At 36.0% G+C, this 23690-nt stretch overlaps 1 protein-coding gene and 1 pseudogene across 5 annotated transcripts in view; one reads left to right on the top strand and one right to left on the bottom strand.

Annotated features, from left to right (window-relative positions):
* Scfd2 (sec1 family domain containing 2) overlaps window positions 1–23690 on the top strand; it is a 545604-nt gene that overhangs the window by 341092 nt on the left and 180822 nt on the right. The window lies entirely within an intron of this gene.
* Window positions 15590–16531, bottom strand: LOC106009798 (nuclear pore complex protein Nup54 pseudogene; annotated as a pseudogene).

Below are 23690 nucleotides of genomic sequence, written 5' to 3'. Positions count from 1 at the left end.
TGACCTGGTCAAGAAGTGTTTAGAGAAGGCCTTGCTAAGCAAAAGGCAGGTAAGCTGCCACCTCACAGGTGGCAGGAAATCGGAGAGAGCATCAAGGGCACCAAGGTTCAAAAACTGAAGGAAACGTGACCAAATCCCAAAGAGAAGGGAGGCAGGAATCAGACCACTCAGGTCCTGGATAGCCAGGAAAAGAAAAGACTTGGTGTAATAAAAAAGTAAGAAGCTATTGAAGGAGTCTCAGCCAAGGAGCAACATGACCATATCTGTGTTTTCTAAAATACTGATCTCAATGTGCAGAATGAGCTGGAAGGAGGCCAGAGATGGTGTCAGCAGTCAGGTGCTTTATCTGAGTGGCTTTTTCCTAGTTTTTGTTCTTCTTCTTAGTCTCCCACCACTGTACGTAATACTCTCAGGCTCTTGTGGATGGCCTGTAATTTTCAGTTCCAGACATGATGTTATCTATGTTATTGAAGTAGAATAATCTAATCAAATTCTGAGTTCTTTGTCATCTTGAAATGTTCCTCATGGCCTTTCTATTATCTGTCTTGATTCAATTAATCATGTCAACTATTTAGCCAGACTATCACTGGTGAGGTTTGCCGCCACCTAATCTGGAGCTAGTAGCTCACAGTGCCTCGGACTGCCTCATATGCCATTTTGAAAATATCTAATCAGCACCTCCCTTGTTCATTATAATTGTAGAGGATAAAGTATCTTCCATAAGATCTTACTTCTCCTATGTACCTAAGACTTCTAAATTTTTCTGTTTTCAAAAGTGGTCATAGAAACAGTATTAAGGATAAAAATTTTAGAGGAAAAACCTGCATTATACCACTATTTTTGCATATCATGTTATAATATTTGTGGACTCATGTGGCCATATCAGAATATCTTATATTTTTATTTTTTTCCTTTTTAAACCTCTATGGCTTATAGCAGGAGTAAATAAATACTTGATAAGTGAATAAATACATGTCAACTGAAGAAATTTTTAAATATTGAGATGCCAAAAGAAAATTAAAATGACCTAAGGGAAAACTTAACAACCCAGAATCCCTCCACTGAGAGAGCATTTTATCTGTACATTTTTGCATATTTTAAACACATCATTTTATATCCCAGCTTTGTAAAGAAATAGTTTGTGTAATATTCTGACTTCAAGTACTCAGAGCAGATCTTATTGTCAGAAACTTTATACAGAGACAAATTTAGATGAGGAATCTTGGTACAAGGGGCACAAATTGGGTAAGATCTTTGATTCCAACTGATACAGACCTTCCATCCAACATATCCTGTGCCTTGCTGCTCACTTTTGCTTACCATTTTGTCACTTGAGAATAAAATAAAGAAGAAGGACTGTGTAAGGATAGTAGGGAGTCAGCATCATGGTTTAGAGCACCAGGAATCCAGGTTGCCTGGGTTTGAATCCCAGTTCTGCTATGTGAGCTTACATGAGTTATTTAACATCCGTAGACCTAGTCTTAGGACTGTCGTGATGAAATACTGTATGTCCATTTAGGATATGAAATGTACATAGCACAGTGTATGGCACATAGGACACATCATGAGTTTTAAGTTATTGCTGATGTTACTATTGGTACAATAATCATAAGTCATTAAGTTTTCATTAGAGTATTTAAAGTATTTTCAAGTTACCTTGCTGCAGATTGCCCTGGGTCTGGTGCATAAGCTAAATGAAAGTCTGGGCCACATTCAGCCATCACCAGCCAGAATTCACATTCCCTCCTCTGTGGCCATGTAGGCAAGAAGCCTGTGTGGCTTGGGAATAGTCACATTTTCAGAAGAATTAGACACCAATGCAAATTTTTCTTTTGAAACAGGGTCTTACTGTGTAGTTCAAACTGGCCTTGCACTCACTATGTAGCCCAGGCTAGCCTCAAACTCACAGCAAGCCTCCTGCCTCAGCTTCCCAAGTGCTGGAATTACAGGCATGTGCCACCACACCTGGCTTCTCTGCAAAATATTATCAGTTTAAATCCAAGGGGTTACCTACTTGGAGATTACCATTTCAAAGAAATTTTCAACCTTATTTTTCCAAGGAAAGCAAAATAGCAACGCAAATTTCAGGATTCTGGGGAAGACATTAGTGTGTCTTTCTTGCTTTCTTTGCACAGAAATAACGTAAGTAGAACTTAGGGAAAGCCAAAAATGGGAAAAGGTTGTAGTGATTCTAAATTTCAAAATTGTGAGAAGTCGTAATAGCATGCCAGAGCTATGGTAGGAGTGTATGCATGTATATGCACTGGTGTGTTGTGGATGTGTACAGGTGAGCGCAGATAGGGTGAGGAGCAGTAGTAGTCAAAGGACAAGAAGAAACAACCTGTAAAAAATCTTCTTGGAAGAGAATTTCGGTTTTATGCTTTTGAGAATAGCAGTGGAAGAGGAAATTTGCCATTTTTTCATCTTCTATCTTCAAGTTGTAGGTAATTCTTGAAATATAGCAGTCATTCAATAAGCACTTATTGAATGAAATATGAAAAATCAAAACTCAGGGAAATAATTACTGAATATACCATTGTAATAACAGCACTGCTGAAGTGGGATTATCACTTTCTAGTTATATTTGAAACATTATTTTCCAGAGCTGGTTCTTATTTTGTGATTTTTTGAGCATCCCCCCCCAAAATCTGTGTTATTCTAAAAAGGATACATTTTTAAGAATAATATGTGCTACTGCAGACTCCATTATAAATACTGAAGATTTATTTTGAAAGATTTTTAAGTATGGATTTTTCAACCTCACAGGAGAAAAGGAATAAAAACAGATCTGAAAATCTAGCCAGTTGGATTCTGGCCCAATATCTGCATCTTAGCACTTGTATTAACTTTGGACAAGTCTGTGATTTCTCTGATCTATAATTTCCTCATCTTTAAAATGGAATGATCAACTGAATGACCTCCAAAAGATATTCTACCTCTATGAAACTATGAACATTTTAATCCACACATAGTTCATAAACCTCTATATTTTGAGAAGTTAAACAATTATTAGAGAATTAGTCTATGAAAAGCATTTTAGGGCATTTAAAAATTTTCCTAAGTTGTAAGTTAGATCCACAGACTATTTTTGATTTTCCAAAGTATGTGAATAATTAGTAGATTAATTCATTCACCCATCCAATAGATTTTTTTTTAATTATGCAGCTTTTTCTCTTTTTTTCTTTTTTCTTTTTTTTTTTTTTTTTGGTACCAGGGTCGAACTCAGGACCTGGCCTTTGCAAGGCAGGTGCAGTGCCACTGAGCTAAATTTCTGGCATTCCAATAGGCATTTTCAATATTCACTTTATTTATATGTCAAGAATCATATGCTTGTGAGCACAGAATGAAAAATGCCTCATTTTGCAGAATATAAGACACGTAAATGTATAAGAAGCAATCTAGTTTTATAAAGAAAAATTTGGAAAAATAAAGTATTAAGTTTATTTCATTATACGTAGTGGGAAAAGATATTCATATATAAATAATATATTTGATAGTATGTAAAGCCCTAAGTTTGGATATACAACAATGTGTTACAAACCCTGGCACACTTTTAAAGATGAATTATCTATCTAATAAGAAATGTATTGGTTATGATGTAATAACACACAACAGGCAATAAAACACAAGTTGTAATGATAAATGAAGTGTCGCCACCAGTGTCCCTATGGGATTAGGAAAGCAAGTGCCAGAACTACATTTCATTGTACAAATAACTAAGACCACACGATAAAACAAGTTAACTGATTCCATCCAATAGAGTGCACAATATAGACAATATTATTGTCAGCAACAATATAGATAAAACTTAGTTAAAGGAAAAAGTGAAATGTTGTAAATTTTCCTTAATTTTTCTCCTTATAGCCAAAGTATTTGTGAAGGTCACTTTTTTGCTGTGTTGAGTTAGGGCACCACATTATCACCAGGAGCACCATAGCAAGCTATACTCCTGCTATTGTCACTGAATGCAGCTGCCAGGTTTATTCATTGAATTTTTAGTTGATGTAACGCTGTTTACTTGTAGTAAAATAGTTTTGTGTTAACTATAAGTTATAAGTGCTATAAGTGCCCACAGCTCACTTCAGACCCAAGACAGTTTTTCTTTTGGGGGCACTGGAGGAGGAGTTGGAGAGGCAGTTAAAAACAATTCATGCCCTGGCAAAAGGAAAAAAAATTAGAAGTAAAAAATACTCTTGCCTCCTCATGGGCTCACTGTGTAAAGGCAGAGCTAGAACTGCAGCAGCTTATTGTGATTTTAATCCTGGCTTCATCAGAATCACCAAGAGAGCTTTCTAAAGTTAAAGCAAGGAGGAAGTGGAGGAGGAATGAAATCTAAGACCTACTACATCACAACTTCTGTGATAAGGATATTTTGAACAGTAACTCTTCTACTGAAGCTGAATATAGGATACATGAGAGCGGGTAGTGAGTGTCAAATCTGAATGGCTAGGCAAGAGCTATTCCTGAAGGGCCTCACATGTACTGATAGCAGAATAGATTTTGAAGTCAGAGACTAATGGTATCACATTGGGTCTTGAAAGAGTTATGTGCTGATGAGTAATGGATCCTGTAAGAAAGATACTGTGGTGTTCAGGCCAGTGATAATGGGAGCCATTGTGATGGACAAAGAGGAGAGGATCACTTCTAATTGGTGCTTAAAGGGCAAAGTCAGTGAAATATGGTGTCAGCTGTAAAAGACACTTTTTAGTTTGCACAGTTAGGTGGTCTTGTTTTTGAAGATAGAAAGAATAGATGAAAAACAAATCTGAGGAGAACATGGTGGATTCAACTTTGGCTAAATGGCTTTGGCATGGCTGTGAAACATGTAACAGGCATAATTAAGAACATCTGTCCAACAGGCATAATTATTTTACCTCCAAACTGGTCTCCCTGCTCCTGCTTTTTCTCTCCTATAATCTTATCATAGCAGCCAAAATTGTCCTTTCAAAACATATGTCAGACCATGCCATTCTTTTACTTGCAAAACCCTTCAGTAGCTTACCACCTCACTCAAGGTAAAAGCCAGAGTCTCCCAGTGGGAGGTGAGTCAAATGGAGGGCTGATATGTGACCTCTCTGACCTCACCCCTACTTTTCTTACCTTGCTTATTCTGCTTTAGCTACAAAAGCCTCTGTAAGTCCTCAAGCCAGCCAGGACTGCTCCTTCCATGGGGCATTTGCACTGCCTATCTCTCTGCCTCCTTTAAGAGTGGTGGAGGTGGTAGCTGCTTTTGCCTTTGTTTAGGCCAAGAGCAAGATCCGGGGAACTTAGTAAGTGAAAGAATGACTCATTCACTCACCTGCTCAGGTGTTTGCTGGATTGCCTCACTTCCGTCTCCTGGAATTCCTTATGTTCCACTTAGTATCTTCACACTTACATCTGTAGCCCGAATAGCTAAAACTCAGATTTTTGGTGAATATTTAGTGTAAATATTTCATTAAGTGTGTATTCATGCAATCAACAAATATTTGTAAAGTACCTACTAAGTACAGAGTGTTATTCTAAGCACTGAATACACAGCAAGCAGTGAACAAAACAGACAAATATCCATGGCTTCATGGACCTATATTATAGCAGGAAGATGAACAGACAAAAATTGCTGTGTACTTTTAGGACATGAGGGGAGGAGAAGGAGCTTGACTCGAGTTCAGGGTTACCAAGAGAAAGTCATGACTAGGATGAGGGTGCTGCAAAGGGAGGATAAGATGCTAGATGTTGAGGCTCGGGCTAGAGAGGGAAGAAAGCAAAATCCCAGAAAGCACTGAAAGGTTTAAAGAAGACAGAAAAATTAAGCATATTTCTTTTGTGCGCAAAATTAAATATTTTCCTTTAATTTTTTCTAAAAACTCAAAAATATCTTCAAAGTTCTTAATTACTTATTAGTTAATTCAATTCAGAAAATATATATTGAGTACATACTATGTTTCATGCACTGCTATACCCTTCAGTGAAACAATCCTAGCCATATTGTAAAATTATAATCAAAGGAACCTTAGAAATAAATTTTAGCCCAAAATCTTCATATTTAATAAAATCACTGAGTCTAGCCCCAGGAGAGTAAAGAGGCTCACCCAGTGTCTCATCACCATTTAGTGGCAAAGCTGGGATTTAAAACTTCAGATCCAAAATCAGTACCTAATCCCAAACCTCACAATGTCCTCGTTTCTTGGGGTCAAACTTTTTAAAGGTATAAACTTGACTTTTTATGATGAAAATCACTGGGAAATGGTGTTCTTTATAAATACTTTCTTTTCAGCTTGATTCTCAGGAGCTTTCATCAAGTAAAGTACAGTATAGAAGAATACTAGATATGAGAGACTTGATCATTAAATGTAATCATTAGGAAATGTGGTTACAAGAATAGAAATCTACCTGAGCTAGTATACACAACATAATGAGTGGATGGGGGAGAATTCAGTATAAGTTACAATAATGATTGGGACAACTTGGATCATGTGCCTGGTTTTCACACAGCCAATAATGTCAGGACATATGATTAAAAAAAAGCTTGGAAAAACATTTCAGGATAGGGGTGGAGAGAGGAATTCTCAAACAGGAAGAAGACTGAGAGTGCCTATAGAGTGTATGAACCCCAAAAAAGGCATCTTGTTGCTTGGGTCCTCTGGGGAGGTGCTGGGACAGTTAGAAGTGACTTGGAAGATAAAAGGGGAGGGAGCAAGGAGAGCCTCAGTTATGACATCCATCAGACAGCAGAGGGAAAAGCAGGATTGGAGAGTGAAAAAGGGAAGGGGTCCTGGTACAGACCTGACAAAGGCCTGAGCAAGCCCAGGGTGGGTCAGGAGGAAAGATCAAAGATCGCCTATTAGAAGAAACTCAGGAAGAAATAGCCAAGACTAGTGTTTAGTCACTGGATGGAACTTCCCTCCTCTAGAAGGGCTAAGGCCTGGGCTCTTGAAGCAGAGGAGGGTGCCACTGGGTTGACTGCTGGAGGCTGTCCACTAGCTACATTCCTTCAGAATGGCTCAGAGGCAAGTTCTTCCTTAAAGGAATTAGTGAACATCAGGGCTACCACCATGTCTAACATTAATTGTGATGTTTTACTTACCCAATGCAGGAGCATACAATCAGCATATCAATGTACAAAAATAAGAGAAATTCCATATTTTGCCAATATATTTTGGGCCGTTTGCTATTTTTTAACATTTAAAAAAAATTTTATTTAAAAATATTTTTAGAAGGAGTTCATGTTTTTAAAAAAATTTTAAATAGTACAGTACACAGATAGTTCCCCTCAAAGAGTGTGTATCCTAACAAGACCTTGTATGCATGTGTATGTGTGTATACAAAAGTGGAACAATATTAAAAATAATACTTTTTGCCAATTGCTTTTTATACTCAACACAATGAGACCTTTAGCATACTTTAACATCTTTCTCCTGCTCTAACCCTCATATTTTGGTATAATTATCTAGAAATTTTGTTTCAAATAATTATAATTTTTAACTTTATATTCAATTTAATTAATTTTTATTTACAAATACATGAAATTTCACAACAGTGTGATCAACAATCATTTAGAGATATATATGGCTTGTTTCTTTTTTCAGCATTGTTACTTGCATATTGTCTCTAACTCATTTATATTTGTTAGTTTATAGCCACCTAAGATTTCCAGCCTAATCATGACACTTTAATTTTGCTGCCATCTGTTTCCTGCCTCCTCTTGGCTTGAAGCCATCACTTTTACTTCACTCTTCACTGATGTGGGCTTCATCTGATTCCCCACAGTGCCTTTCCTAGTTCTATCTGGTGTGCGATTCCCTTTAACACTTTTTGAAGTGGTGCTTTATTGAGATGTTTTCCTAGCCTTCTTCTCAAATCTGCTTTGTTTAATCAGAAGCCACTTTATTAATGTATAATAGAATTGTATTTTTATTGGTAGCCAGACCTACTGCCATGGGCCAGAATGGCAAAGTGATATTTTTAGAAATAGTACCTGTGGCTCTGTGATTGTCCTAACTTATGAAGTATATGCACTCTCTGGTTTCTGTGTCTTAAAGACAAATCCAGCTTTAAAGATGAACACAGCCTTGCTCCAAAGACGAACTAGAATAGGTTTTGAATGGCAACCACAGAGTCCAAAGTAGGAACCACAAGAGGCTGCTTGAAAAGTGAAGTGATTCTGGAGCTCTATTATGTTGCTGCTTTTAGAAATCTAACACTTGCATAAGTAGAAGAACATAGAATAAAATGATAACATTCAGCTGGGAAAAAATGGGCTGAGAAAAATACAGAGGAAACTAGTCTAATATGTAGAGTTTTTCAGATAGTATTTTGTCAAATGCCAAAACTTTTCCATACATGTTTTTTGGAACCCATTTTTTTATTTGTTTATTGAGACATTTAGAACCTTTCTTAAAGTTACAATCCAGAAAGTCCAGTATGTACTTCTCTTTCTTTTTTTTATTGGATCGAGAAAGGCAAAATCCATGGTATGTTGAACCATGCCGAGTCATACCCAGGGACAGACATCCTCACTCAGCACTAGCTGGTTGTCTCTGTAACAAGAGCCTAATGTTGTCAGAAATTTTGAGGGTTTTTTTTTTTTTTTTGGTACTGGGGATCGAACTCTGGTCCTTAGCTTGTGAGGCAGGTGGTGGAACCACTGAGCTAAATAAATCCCCAGCCCAAGAAATTTTGAGTTTTTGAAGAAGGCTTAAACCACCACATGGAAATAAATGCCTGTGATATCAGGGTTTTGAGACCAGTGCGAAGACTTTATATACTTCCAGATTTGGCATTTCCACCAAGTTGAGCTTTGCAGGCCACATCAGAGAGCCTATGAGCAGTACTATTTGGAGAGAAGCATGTCTGTGCTTTAATTAGACCTATGAGACCACGTCTTGGCTCTTACGTATATTTGAGACATGTTTATCTTTTTGACAGGGCCTATTTGTCCCTCAGCTTGTATTAACAAAGTGGAACATTTAGGCACCATGCTGTTATCCTGAAGAGAGCACAAATATAAAAATAAAAGAACCCCTGGGGGCAACAGATTATAAAATTGAAGAGCTGGGTAAGCCCTAGGAAATAGGGTTGTGTTGTGGAATGGTTGGCAAGAATAAAACAGCATTTTAGCACCAACTGTTACAAGTAGTTGTATTACTGAAATAGTGAAGCATAGTTTTTGAAGCAGTAATTTTTGGATTTTGCAAAGACTACATCAAACCAACCATAAACCACAGGTGCAAAGTGAATTCTTATTTTCAAAGGCAGAGACGATGTGGCTCCTTTTCTTTGTTATTGTCATCCCTGCCCACTACTTACACTTGCAAAACTAAATTCTTACACTTCCCAAAACTTAGGGACTTGGTATACCAGTTGTTCACTTGGTTACTCATACCAGACACCTCATCCCGATTTAAATGCCTTTGGTACTGTACACAGGCAGTAGTAAATAGATACATGTAATGTGGTGTTGGTATATCCTGCACAGAATTGTTGTTAGAGCAACTGCACTATAGAAAGTCTTAAAGTAAACCAAGTCACGTACAAGGATTATAAATCCCTATCCAGTGTTAAAAACATCTTATCAGTGTACTGTGTTCCCCAATACCTTTGTTACCAGCACTATCTGTGAGAATGTCTCAAGCATCCCTAAACTATGGGAGGCAGTATAGGATGCAGCAGCACTGAGGGTTCTAGAAATAAGCCTCTGCCATTGGAGATCCCACAGATGGCTGTATAAGCCCTTTTAATTAGCATAGTACTGACCCAATAATAGCTTCTTCTGAGAGATGTTTTGTATTCCAGTTCACCCATCTGGCATGGATATGCTGCTCAAGGACCACATAATAAAATTCTTTATGAAAATACTCACAGCATATGTCTAGTAGCAGATTTATAGACTGAATAATCCCTGTGGTTTTCTTTCTTTTTTTTTTTCCTTCCCCTTCTCCAAATAAGGGAAATAAGTAAACATCCAAAATCTAAGCATTTATTTAAGTTTAGCAAGATTTTTATCCCATTCACAAAAGATTTTGTATCAAAAAGTTTTAAATCTCTTAACCTTCATTTTTAAAATTAGTTATCATTTTTACTGCTGATAAAGATCATTTACAAAATCCATCAGGAAGGTGTAAACCATTAAGAAAGTATGATGTTAAAATAAAAAAAAAAAAGAAAGTATGATGTTACAGCAATACTGGGAGTTCCTGAACCTGCTTAGAGGCAATGAGTAAGAACTTGTACCTCAGGTTTGCAGAAAAGGTAGTAACCTAGAGAATAGGGATTATTTGTCATTGCACAAGTTAGAGGATCTTAAAGAAATTGTCAGCCAATGTAATTAGAGGAAAGCAAAGTATACTTTTTGTGTTAAACCCAGTGACATACTTTCCATTTTATATGCTAAAAAGCTTTCATAATGAAACATTATAGAATCTCAGATTATTTCATTTTTATTGAACTGTACAAAATTAAAATTTGGTTTGAATGAAACCCATTGTATGGATTGATGTGTGGTTAGAGAAAGACAAAATCAAATTCTAACCAAACTTTCATCTTGAGAATCTATAGGAGGATTTTGGTCAATATTAAAATACTCTGTGTGATATGTATATATAGATATGTGATAAATATATAGAAATACTCTGTTTTATATATGTTATATATATATAACATATATAAAACAATCATATAATATTTTTTGTTTCTGTGTTCTTTCTCCTTGTCCTGTTGAACTGAGAGTGAAACTCATAATGGACAAGGTTCAGCAGCTTTAGGCAGAAGGTATGATTGCTACATGAAACTCTCTTACAATGAGAGCCATTTAAAACAAGCTCTTCTGGGAACATATTAACATTTATAAAGAATGATTCAGGAACCCAGTTATTAATCTGAAAAATTGTATCCAAGAAAATCCAGTCACCTTTACAGTTGAGGCTGGACCACCCAAAGGTGATTTCACTTGAGGAGACTCCCTGATCTGTGGAACCCTCTCCAGATTTGTTAAAGGCTTTGCCAGCTGCAGAGAAGTGGAGTTCTTTTACCAGATCCTAGAGAATGCCAACAAATAGCTTAGTAAATCAGAAAATGTGGCTTTTTCTATTCACTTTTCTCTTTCAGAAGTAGCTGTTCAACATGCTGTTCTTGTTAAGAAAAATTCTGGGAACCATATGGCTTTTCTAGAGTCAATTTGTGTTTCCAATTAATTTTCAAAAAATAATACATTTACAGCCTAACATTGGCCAACACTCTTTAAAAGGTGCATAGCACTGCCAATTTTTTTTAACTGAATGTAATCTTAATAAAAACTTCCATATTCTGGTTTACAATAAAGAAAATTTCCAAAATACAGATTTCTCGGGGTTTGTTGAAACTATGACAGTGTGTTCACTGTTGCATAGATGTCATATTTTGTTGTCAGTTTTTTTCCTTGGCCTTACTTGGCCAGAATGAATTCTCTGTCCTGTAATGGATATATGTAGTTTTAAACATAAATATCCAAAGAGATGTAAAACTCTTAGGCTGTGAAAAGCTGTGTTTTTACATGCACTTGTTCTTACAGGATATCTCATAATGGTATTCAGTGTTCATTGGTTACATAAAACATGCTTTTAACCTTTGCAGTCAGTTGCTGATTGGCAACCCAAATGCTTCTGTAATATGCTATTGGGTTGCATTTTGGTAAATGACATACAAATGCTAGCTCAAGGGAGCCTGCCAGTCTACTCACAAACCTAATTCTAAACTTAAAATCAAGCTTCTATTTCAAGTTATTACTAAAACCTATTTTTTAAGTGCTTGGCTTGAAGTCAGCTAAATTCTGTGCTTTTACTGGAAAATACACGCATATCTTCAGCTTAATACATCAGGTGCTGTACCTTTATAATTCTGTATTATGAAAAAAATATTTATGTATTATAAATAATATACATTATATTAATACATTATTTATGTATACTTTAAAATATACATTTTATAATAAATAAATCATAGAAAATGAAAGTCTCTTAACATACAACTTCTTAGAAAATCTCTATTTTGGGGGACTATGTGTCCATATTTTCTCCTATGTAATTAATAACATACATGTACATATATTCCTTAAGATAGAATCACCTTATTCCTAAACTTCTACAACTTGCTGTTCTCTTAGACATCTTTTCTTGCAATTATATACAAAATTACCTTATTTTTTTTTGACAGGGATATTTTTTTCCTTTTCCTCATAACTTTTTGCATCTTCTTCTGTTGGTAGACATTTATATGAAACATTATTTACTTGATTTTTAATTCACATATAGTAAACTTCACTTTTTTGGTGTAAAACTTCTCTGAGTTTTGATGAGTGAAGACAGTCATGTAACTACCACAATTCAGATACAGAACTGTCCCATCACCCCCAAAAGCTTCCCCATACTGTCCCTTTGTAGTCACCCTCTTTCTCCCATCATAAGCCCTTGGCAATGACTTTTCTGTTTTCTGTTACTATAATCTTACCTTTACCCATATAGCATAAGAATAGAATCATGCATGTAGCCTTTTGAATGTGGGTTCTTTCACTTAGAATGATGCATCTGAGATCCACTAATGCTCTGTAAGTTAGGAATTAACTTATTTATATTGTTCCGCAGTCTTCCATTATGTGGAAACACCAGTTCATTTATCCATTACCAGCTGAAGGATATTTGGGTTGTTTCTAGTCTTTTCAATAATGAATAAAACCATTATAAATATTCATGTATAGGGATTTTTGTGTGAACATAAGCTTTAATTTTACTTGTGTAAATGCCCAGTGTTGGGATTACTGGGTCATATATAGTGGGTATATGTTTGACTTTATAAAAATGCCGTATTTTTGCCAAAGTGTTTGTATCATTTTACATTCCCACCAGCAATATATGAGGGTTCTAGTTTTCCATCTCTTACCAGCACTTGGTACTGTCGGTTTCTTTGTTTTTTTTGAACCATTCTAATAGGTGTATAATATCACATTGTGGTTCTCATTGTGGATTTCCCTACTGACTAATGATGTTTCATATCATTTTATGTACCTGCCATTCATGCATCCTTCTTAGGCAAAATATTTGTTCAAATTTTTTATCATTTTCCTATTGTTAAGTAATTAAAACTTAAGAATTTATTTAAAGGTTTCATCATTTTTAGAAATAAAGGTTTTAAAAAACAAAAATTTTCCAAAAAAAAGTAATTTTGTTATATCGTAATTGTTTAGGTGTGTCCTATAAATTCCAAGGCAATAAAATGATAAAAATATATTTTTAAATATTTACAGAACAAAAAGAAAACAACATTAATCATTAAATATATTTGGATTTTCTTTACTCTTCCTGCAGATGAATTCACATGTGTAAAAAACTGACGTGTATTTACACTCTGAGGTGGAAATCCCACCAGCCAAATAATTACATAGTTTATTATATGCAAATTATATATATTTCTTACTTGGTATAGAAATAAGAATGGAAAATAAGCACTACTGTGCTGTTTAAGAAAATGCTATTGTAAAAATGTACAATAGTACATACATTTTGTTAATTATGTACTTCTTAAAAAGTAAATACCGTTTTTAGATGTAAATCTTTTGAAGGTTTTTATATTTTTTGTTTTTATTAGTATATGTTCACAGTACATAATTACATTCATTGTGAGGAGTGGTACATGTACATAACACATCTTAGCTCTTTTTATGTCCCCTCCTCTTCCCTTCCCTCCCAGCTGCATTTTTTTTCTAACCTCCCTGCCAGCTCCCTCCATCTCTTTCTTTTTTTATTATCTTTTATTTTGTTCTTTATTTTTATTTTGAGTTTCTCATATGAGAGAAATCATGCATATCTGACTTATTTCACTTAACATTATGACCTCAAGGTTCATCCATTCTTCTACAAATGACTCAAGTTTATCCTTCTTTATGGAAGAGTAGTACTCCATCGGATGTTAATATCACATTTTCTTTATCCATTTATCTGTTGATGGACATATAGGTAACTGCCAAGATTTAACTATTGTGAATTGTGCTGTTGTAAACATGGGTAATATGTCTTTAACTCTTTTGGGAATTTACATAGGAGGGGAATAGCAGGGTCAACTGGAATTTTTTAATTTAATTTAGTTTTTGAGGAATCACTATAATGATTTACATAATGGTTGTATAAGTTTACTTTCCCACCAACAGTGTAAAAGGGCCCTGCCCACCCTTGTAGCCTGTTACCATTTGTTGTTATCTGATTTCTTGAAGATAGCCATTCTTTCTCAAGTAAGATGGAATCTCAGTATTGTTTTAATTTATATTTCTCTAAAGGCCTTGATAGTGAGCATTTTTTCATATATTTATTGGCCATTTGTATTTCTTCTGAGAAGTATCTGTTCTTTTCAGTTGCCCATTTTTTGATTGGGTCTTTTCTTTTGAATGGTCTAATTTTTTGTGTTCCTTATATATTCTAAATGTTAGTCCTCCGTATAAGGAGTAGCTGGCAGAATTAGTTTGCTTGTTCTTTAGATTGTCTCTTTACCCTTTTGGTTGTTTCCTTTGCTGTGCAGAATCTTTTTAATTTGATGTGATCACATCAATTGATTTTGGTGTTATTTCTTGTGCAGTTGAGATTCTTTTCAGAAAGTCCTTGCTTACATCCATGTCTTCAAGAGTTTTAGCTATTTTATCTTCCAGCAGATTGTTTCTATATTGACATTTAGATTTTTGATCTATTTTGATTTTAATTTAGAACATGATGAAAGATATGGGTCTAGATTAAATCGTCTGTATGTGGATAGCCAGTTTTCCCAGAACTATTTGTTAAAGAGGTGGTCTTTCCTCCTGCATAAGTTTTTGGCCCCTTTGTCAAATATCAGGTAGCTGAACCTGCTTGGAGTCATTTCTGGCTCCTGTGTTCTGTTCCATTAACTCATATGTCTGAGTTTTTTTGCTTTTGTTTTTGTTTGTATTTTTGTTTTCCCCAATACCATGCTGTTTTTAATCATTGTAGCTTTGTAGCATAACATGAAGTCCATAATTGTGATTCCTCCTACCTTGCTCTTGTTGCTCAGGATTGATTTTGCTATTCTAGGTCTTTTTTGATTCCACATGAACTTTAAGATTGTTTCCCTTGGTTTGTTTTTGGTACTGGGGATCGAACTCTGGTCCTTGGGCTTGCACAGCAGGTGGAGAAACCACTGAGCTAAGTTCCTGGCCCAGGATTGTTTTCTTTGGTTCTGTGAGGGTGAAGGTTATTCTTGAAGAGCTGTGTGGTAACTATTTTATTTCAAATTTGGTGAACAGTAATTTGTTCATGACTCTCTCAAAAATCCAAATCAAAACAGGATCATTTTCTTTCTTTTTTTCTCCATCTGGTCAGTTTCATTTTAAGGAAATCCTGATGCATTTCAGACTGTTATCTAATGATACCATCTCTCATGTGATAGTTTTATTCAATACTTGTTCTACCAAGTTTGTATCTTCTAGATAATTCTTTAGGATGCTAGGCTAAGTGGCTAAGGTCTTTCTGTCTTTTCCATTACTAAACGATTTCTTGTAATATCTTTCTTCAAATTTGGCTGCTCCAAAATGATTCTGCAAGCCGGGTTTTAGCTCAGTGGTTCTGCCACCTGCCTCTCAAGCACAAGGTCCTGAATTCAATCTCTGGTACCAAACAAACAAAAAAAAGTGCAAAATGATTCTGCATCTTGATTTGGGAATCAGCTCATTTAGTCTGTCCTTGAACTGAGTAGGTCCATTTAATTCACAGTGAATTGTATCTAGTTGAGCCAAGAACTGCTCTTCATCAGCCTGGATGCCATAACCTCTCTTCCTTTGAATTTTCTGTTCGATTAGGATCTGTAAGGTTCTGCAGGAAAGATCCCTGAGTTTTCTCTTATAATGTGAAATTTTGGCCATACTAATAGTTTGATTCTTCTGTAGCTCACTAATATCTTCAGATTTGATATCTAATTTGGCGTGATACTATTTAATCATCTGATGTTGAATCTTCAGTCTTCAGAAAAGTTCTTTGAAACATACCCTTGATATCAACTTTCCAAACTCAGAGTTATTTACTTGGCTTGGGCCCAATAATAGGATCAGCAGTGGCAGAAGGCTATGTTGATCTGTGCAGGAAAAAGTTCTGTTCTGGCCATAGAAAGAGTTACACCAAGTTGCTACAATTGTGTTTTATGGTGGCTTATTCCACATGGGGATATAGTATAGCTGGAACTCTTCGTGTACCATTTGGAGAATGCTCAGCAACATAAATGACAACTTCTGTCTGATCTGATCATCTAGCAATGTTTTAATACCCTTTACATTTACAGTAAGGGTCTGATTTCTTCCCACAATTTTATGCAATGATTCTACCAATTGCAGTTATTGGCTTTGAATATGTTTCTTTTTTGTTGAAAACTAAAGCACTAGCCCACCTTCATCTTTAATATTGGGCATACAGTTATAACCTATAACTAGCTGCTGTTGCTGCTGCTGTGTAATAAATCTTCCAGATCCCGGTCCAGTTCCTAAATCAATACCTAAACCAGTCCTAGTTCCTGTTCTGCCAAAACCAAATCGTTACTGAATCAAAAAACCTTTGTTCTGACTAGCACCAAGTACTGTAGTGTCTGTGTTAGCTGGGCAAAAAGACTGAATGTAGACCCTGAAGAAGTAGATGTCCCAATTCCTCTAAACCCACCTGTGGGTCCTCCAGTGGCTCCAGTGCTGCTAAGATGCCCAAGATAGCCCCGCAGTGGCCAAAAACAGGGGGCCAAAGTGCTACTCCTGCAAATGATAATTGGGGAGCTTATCTGTCCAGCCTGGATCATTTTCTTATTGTTGAGTTTTGAGAGTTTATGGTAGTTTTGGATATAATTTATATATCAGATACTGTATTATAAATAGCTTTCCCAGACTGTATTTGTTGTTTTGTTCTCTTAACTATATCTTTCACTCATCAGCAGTTTTAAATTTTGATACCAAATGTGTCATTTTGAAATACATTATGACTTTTATGTCATATCTAAGAAATTTTTACCTAACCTAAAACCTCAGGTTTTCTCTTACAGTTTCTTCTAGAAATTTTAGAGTTTTAGTTCTTACGTTCATATCTGTGATCCATTTAGAGTTAATTTTTATTAACTCTGAGGCACAAGATATTAAGGTGCAGTTTTTTGTTTTGTTTTTTCTTTGCTTACATATGTTCAATAATATCAGTATCATTCATTGAAAAGATTATCCTTTCTTCACTGAACTGCCTTTGAATATTTATCAAGATCAGTTCTCATATATTATGTGTAGCTATAATTCTAAAGGCTTCATTCTATTCTAGAATCACAAATTTTAAGTATCTACCAGGCTGGCCATGGTGGTACATTCTTGGGCATGGTGGTACATGCCTCAGAAGGCTGAGGCAGGAGGATTGCTGCAAGTCCAGGGCCAGTCTAGACTACATAGTGCAGTCATGGTGAACCTTTTAGAGCTTTCAGTGATAACAAATAGCTGGCTGTGGTATGCACGCCATAACTGACATTGAGTTTACCATCACTGACAGTGAGTACAAGGCCAGCCTGAACTGCATACATAGCAAGACCCAATCTCAAAAGCAAAACAAAATACCTAACATATTGCTTCCAAATTTATTCAAAAATAATGAAGCTAACAAATCTTATTTAATGTTCTCATTATCTAAATAATGAAGTCAAAGTGAACACATTTTGTTTACAAACTCAAGTCATTAAACACAGACCCGTTTAAGTCACAGGTCTCTAAAGTGGATTGTACACACAAGATGTTTCTAAAGGACATGAAAGAAAATATTCAAGTTTCTATCCAGTTATGTGGGCCCCTCACTACTTGCTCTCCAAAAAGTGTTGCCTCGTTCCTTTCTTGCCTCTTATAGCAATTGAATAGGATATAGTATTCACCAGAGACAGGGTGGGAAGAGCAAGTTAATGAAAAGCAGTGTATACACACTTGAGTTAAAATATCTTGGTAGAATTTTTCCAAAGATTAAGCATGGTGTTAAACTTTTCCAGACTTTTCCTAGTAGAGAAAGTGTGAAATTTCAGAATGATTTTAACTTATTTAAACGTGCTTGCGCACACACATTCACACACACACATACACACACATCCCAGATCAGAAGCAAAATTTTATAGCTCTAAAACATTTGATATTTGCTTAAGCCCAAAATAATATAATTCTTTTTGTTATGGAGAGCTTCCCTTTCTTCTTATACTAAAACAGAATATTAGAAATTGCCATCCTTTGTGTTTTACCAGCAGGATCTCATCGCCAGGTGTAAAAAATATATAACATGCATTTATGAGTGACATGGTTCAGAAAGGAACCCATCTTCCTGCCCGGCCCTCTTTTCCAGTTTGCCAGTGTGCCTAACCCTTAGAAGCCCAGAGGACATTTCATCAAAGTAATGGAATCAACTCTGTGATAGAACAATTCAAGGGAAAATTATTTCAGCAAACTTGAAACAAACCAGGCAATCACTCCCCTTTTATACTAAACTCATAAAATACTTGAGCAAGAAAAACTTCAAACCCTGGGGAAGAGCTTTCTTTCTTCCAGTTTTTCTTCTCCTTCCTCTCTCTCCTTTCATTTCCTCCCTCCCTTCTCTCTCATCCATATTCAGTAAACTGAAAGCACTGAGCCATGTTATGAGGGAATCACAGAAGGGCCATGACACACTCCCCAATTATGTTGGACAGACAGCATATATCCACAGGATAGATAAGCAGTACTTTAGTATGTTTCACAACAAATTATCCTCAAAACCTAGCTTTATCAAAGTGGACTGATTTTTTAAATCCATAAAAGCAAAATAATGACAGGTCTTTTTAGTCTAATTTGACAAAAAGTTAACGGATAAAACTTTAAACATTTTTCTTATACATTTTTCTTAAAAGTTCAGTACTTGCTATCACTAGTCTATCTTTGAAAGAAGATAATGAAATCTGAATTAACACAAAACTTTACTTTTTATTAAATAAATGTATAACACTTGTTCACACTCTTCTACAACCCCTCCCCCCAACTTTCAGATAAGGAATTTAAAGAATTAGCTGAAGTGACAAATGCTAAGTATACATGGAATTAGAGACACTGGCACAGGGAGAGACCTCTCTAATTGTGCTCCCCATGTTTGTCAGGAAAGCAATACAGGCAGGTTGGCCACTGTACCAGGGTCACTGCCCAGGATAATTGAGAGCTGGACCAGCTCTTTCCTGTGACAGGCTTCTGAGAGTGCCTCATAGAGTCACAAAGGAGAGCATGTGTGGGGCTGGGAAACTGAGTAGGCTACCCAAAGGAAGTCAATAGACAAGGCCTAGAAGGAGGGAAGAAGAACAAGGTAGGCTGACAGGATTAGTTTACAGAGCTCTCATGTTTAGGACACTCCAGGGAAACAACTCTATAGTTGTGGACAAGACTAGCTAAGTTAGATATGGGTCCTCTCTCTAACAGTGCAGTCAGTTAGGAACTTAAGGGAATCTGTTTACTGATGTATATTAATTTTGTCAGTTATTAAGTCAACAGTTAATTCACTGCTATTTTGAAACAGTAAAATGTGTGCATCTCATTTGACCAAAGGAGTTATTTTATAACTTTATACTTTTACCAATAGGAAAAATATGGAAGAATTTAGTAACCATTTTCAACTTTGGAATTTGTCATTCTCCATTTTTGCTTTTTCTTTTTTTTTTCCAATCACTTAAATTTGAAACTTTCCATCTCATTAAGTTTCTTCTAATTGCCCTGTACTAGTGACCTTCAAGTAGTAGCAGTAATGACTACTCTAGTTGCCGAGAAGTTACAGAGTTTTAGATATCCAGAAGGATCGGGGTCCTGATGTGATCACCTAAACCTTAGAGGTTAAGAAATAACAACAGGATAATAAGCTGGTATGGATTTTTAGGGTTCTCCCTATAACTTTATCCTGTTGTCCACAACTGTAGCACTAGTTATGGATCCTGATATTTTTATTTCTCATTCATTGCATCAATGCAAAACTGGTTAGCTGCAGTGCTATGGAAGGCATAGACTAGCATTTTTTGCTCATGTCAAGTCATTTGTCCAACAGTTGTCTATTGAATGTCTGCTATGTGTCAAGCATAGTCATTGGAAGCACACTGATAGCTCTCACCCTTGTAGACCTTTATGCCTCTAATTGGTAGTGTAGTCTGGGCAAGTTTTTCTTTTCTCTAAGTGAAGAACTTGGGTTGGATGTTCTTATAAGGTCCTTACAACTGGAATATTCTATTCTCAAAAGCAGAGAAATCTCTACTATCTCTGAGGGGAATTGAGAGGTGACTTAAGCAGTATGGGAAAAAATCCATTGTAACAACAATTCAACATGAGGATTTTTTTATCTGATGCTAAAAGTACTTTTTTGGAAAACTTTGTACATATTTTCTGGAGAAGGAAGAAGAAGAAAATGAAGAGTTTTAGTTATTTATTTCATGCATGTTAATTAGATTTTAAGAATATAATCAATCTAAAAAGATTTTTGACAATTTATTTATAAGAAATTGTCCTTGTGTAAATCAAGTGTGTTATTTATACATCTATAACAAAAGTTAGCTTTTAGCAAGATTTTGTTTCTGAATTCAATCCATAAGATCAATGATATACCTCCACTTGAATGTCTTATGTCTGCTGAGGTGCCCAGCAGCCTACCATGTGTGCACCAGAGGTGACCAAGAAATGGTCCTCATCTTCAAGGAGCTCAGAATGTGGTGTTTTTCCTGATGAAATGAGTAGCTTGTTATTTCTTTTAAAAACTTGAATGTTAAATATTTATAATGGAGATATTTTGCCTTTGGATATTAGTGGTATCATGATAGAATACACTGAGATGCATAAAAGTAAAAAAGTCCACTTTGGCAGTGAAAATCTGTGCTTTCATTAAAATGATAGAAATTGGAAAAGAGCTGTCTGCCTACTATGTAAGAATAATCTCTAAATTGGACTCACTAGGCATTCTCCATCAGTAGCACAACAAATATTCAGTTTTCTTTGATGTGTTTCTTGGTTTAGAAATGTCTGTATTATTTGGTATCAATTAAACTGAAAAAGTTTTTATGGACTAACAAAAATATTTTCTTTTGTGTTGATTTTCTCATTTTGTTATAAAATGGATATCCCCATCTGTGCTTCATCCACACTTTGGAAATAAAGACATTTTAAGTGTATAAATATGATTTGAGAATTTGACAAACTGAGTGTGGTATTTATATGAGCAAGTATAGATTTCTATTTAAGAGGTGGCCACCCAGAAGGGTGAAGGCACTTTCCCCTCTTTTGTATCCCCCTTCTTCTTTTCATTCCATTCCTTCTGTTCTGAGCTGTAATAATAGAAGCTTTCAGCAGAACCACTCAGCAGGACTGTGGACATGCTCACAGGCGGGATTAATCACATGTGCCCTATTCATCCAGGACCAGATAAAGTGCAGTATAACCCGTGGGCCAAATGGAGTGAGTATGCACAGGGTCCAAGCTGATGTTCTTGGGGTAGGGAGAACAATTTAGAAACTGTATCAGTGTCTCCAAGTTACCAAGGACTGCCTTCTTCAAACGGACCAGGCCCTGGGATATTCTGGGCCAGCGTGTGATTACTGAGGTGGTGATGGGACTGAGTCAAAGGCACAATGGAACTCTTTCACATCACGTAACTTCCCAGGGGTCAACTAAAAATCTTATTTGGAGTGGCTGAAGCCCAATGAAATGGCTAGAGGTATTAAAAAATAACCTTTTAATAAAAATAATACCAGTGATTACTAAAAAAAAGCATGGACTATTTTATTTTATTTTTATTTCAGCAGAAATTAGTAGTCTCAGTTTGATATTACATAGCCAGTTTTCAAAACAGGCCAAACCAAACCTCTATAAAGAATGAGTGTCTTAGCCTACTGTTTATTTATTCAGCCATTCATCATCAAATATTTAGTGATTACCTCCTTTATGTCACTTTCCCTAAGCCTTCTTCCCCCACTCAACCTCTAAGTGAATTGTACCATTTTAACCAGACACAGAAAAACAAGTATTGTGTTTTCTCTCATGTGTGGAAACCCTAAAAAAGACCCAAAAGTAGAAGAGGGATTGTTATGGACTAGGTAGGGGACACAGGGTAAGAGATAGAAGAACCTGGGCACGGGAAGGTAGAGGGTAGAAGGGAAGTGTAGAAAGGCAGGAGAAGGTGGACATGATCAGTGCACAACATATACATATATGGAAATGTCACAGTGAAACCCATTAATTTGTACACTTAATTTATATCAATAATAAATAGGCTTTAAATGACTATCTGTTACCTGAAATAAGCTAGATGCAAAGCCTTTGGGTTTCAGCATTTGTTATCCAGTTTGTGCTAAAGAAGAAAAGATCAAGCCAGCCATCACCTCTTAGAAGACTTTCCTGGGGTCAAAATTTAGTTTAGAATTCTTAGTTTAGAATTAGTTTAGAATTCTTCATACTGGGGAGGTAAGCAAATCTTCAAGTTTTCAGATTTCCTTGTGATAGCTAAGACTTGCATTAAGGGTTCAGAAACATAGCCACAAGTATTTAGTGGAAGAAGACACACTGAGACTGTAGGTTTTCATTGGCAGGTTGGTTGTGGATGCTTAAGAAGGAGGCGAGCGCTGGGTGGGGAATTTACATTCCAAACAAACCTTGAATTGATTGGAATTACAGTGTCTCTAGACTCTGGGTTCATCAACAAGGATTCCCACCCCACCCACAGTCTCCCATTCAGAGAAACATTCTCAACATCAAGATGAAGCTGCCCCTTGAGTGATTTAATGTCATGTGGCATTGTGGCATTGTAGGAGTGTGCCACAGCCAGTGGTGACAGAGCTCACACTCAGGGCTGCTGGCCATCTTCAGGTTCACCCTAAAAACCTTCCAGATTGGCTGTTGCAGTTGGGTTTACTAATATTATGCCTTATACCAAAAGATATCCAAAGTGGTTTACAGAAAAACACACTATAAAAACAGTGATAAGACCAGAGCAAAGAGAAAATATAAAATAATATGAAGCTAAAGGTATGATAAAGAAAACCACTGAATGTAATTATAATACATAAGATAAAAGCCATAAAGTCTTGTAAGGTTGAGATGGGTCTAGATTCAGCACAGAGTTTCATAGCAGCCAAAGAAAAGAGGGAACTGAGATTAGTTGGAATTTGGGATCATGGAAAGGGCAAGGGGGACTATAACATCCTGCCCTACAGGCCACACCCTCAAAGTAAGGCCTATGCCTCCTGGAAAGTGCACCTTTGGAAGCTGGTGACCTAATTTTTCTAAGTGCAGTGTTAGAGTCCAGAAATCCATTTGGCCCAGCTATTTCACAACAAAATATCTTCCCCAAAGAGTTAAAAATCATTATATTACAGCAATGCATGCATACCTATGTTTGTTTATAGCAGTATAACTCATAATAGCTAAGTCTTGGAAGTAGCCTATATGTCCATTAACAGATGAATGGATAAAAAAAAATGTGGTATTTACATACAGGGAAGTACTACTCTGCCATAAAGAAGGATACACTTGAATCATTTGTAGGAAAATGGATGCACCTTGAGACCATAACATTAAGTGAAATAAATTAGACACACATTCTTAAATATCACATGGTTTCTCTTATATGAGAAATCAAAAAATATAAATAAAGAGTGAAATAAAAGGTGAGAAGATTTAAGGTGGGTTATATACATATACCATG

Source organism: Heterocephalus glaber, unplaced genomic scaffold (assembly GCF_053883595.1).
Source record: "Heterocephalus glaber isolate CG9 unplaced genomic scaffold, H.glaber_assembly_v1.0 deba00001509, whole genome shotgun sequence".
In the NCBI taxonomy this organism is placed as follows: Eukaryota; Metazoa; Chordata; class Mammalia; order Rodentia; family Bathyergidae; genus Heterocephalus; species Heterocephalus glaber.
The sequence above is the reverse complement of the archived record's forward strand: the minus strand, read 5'-3'. Positions and strand labels throughout refer to the sequence as shown.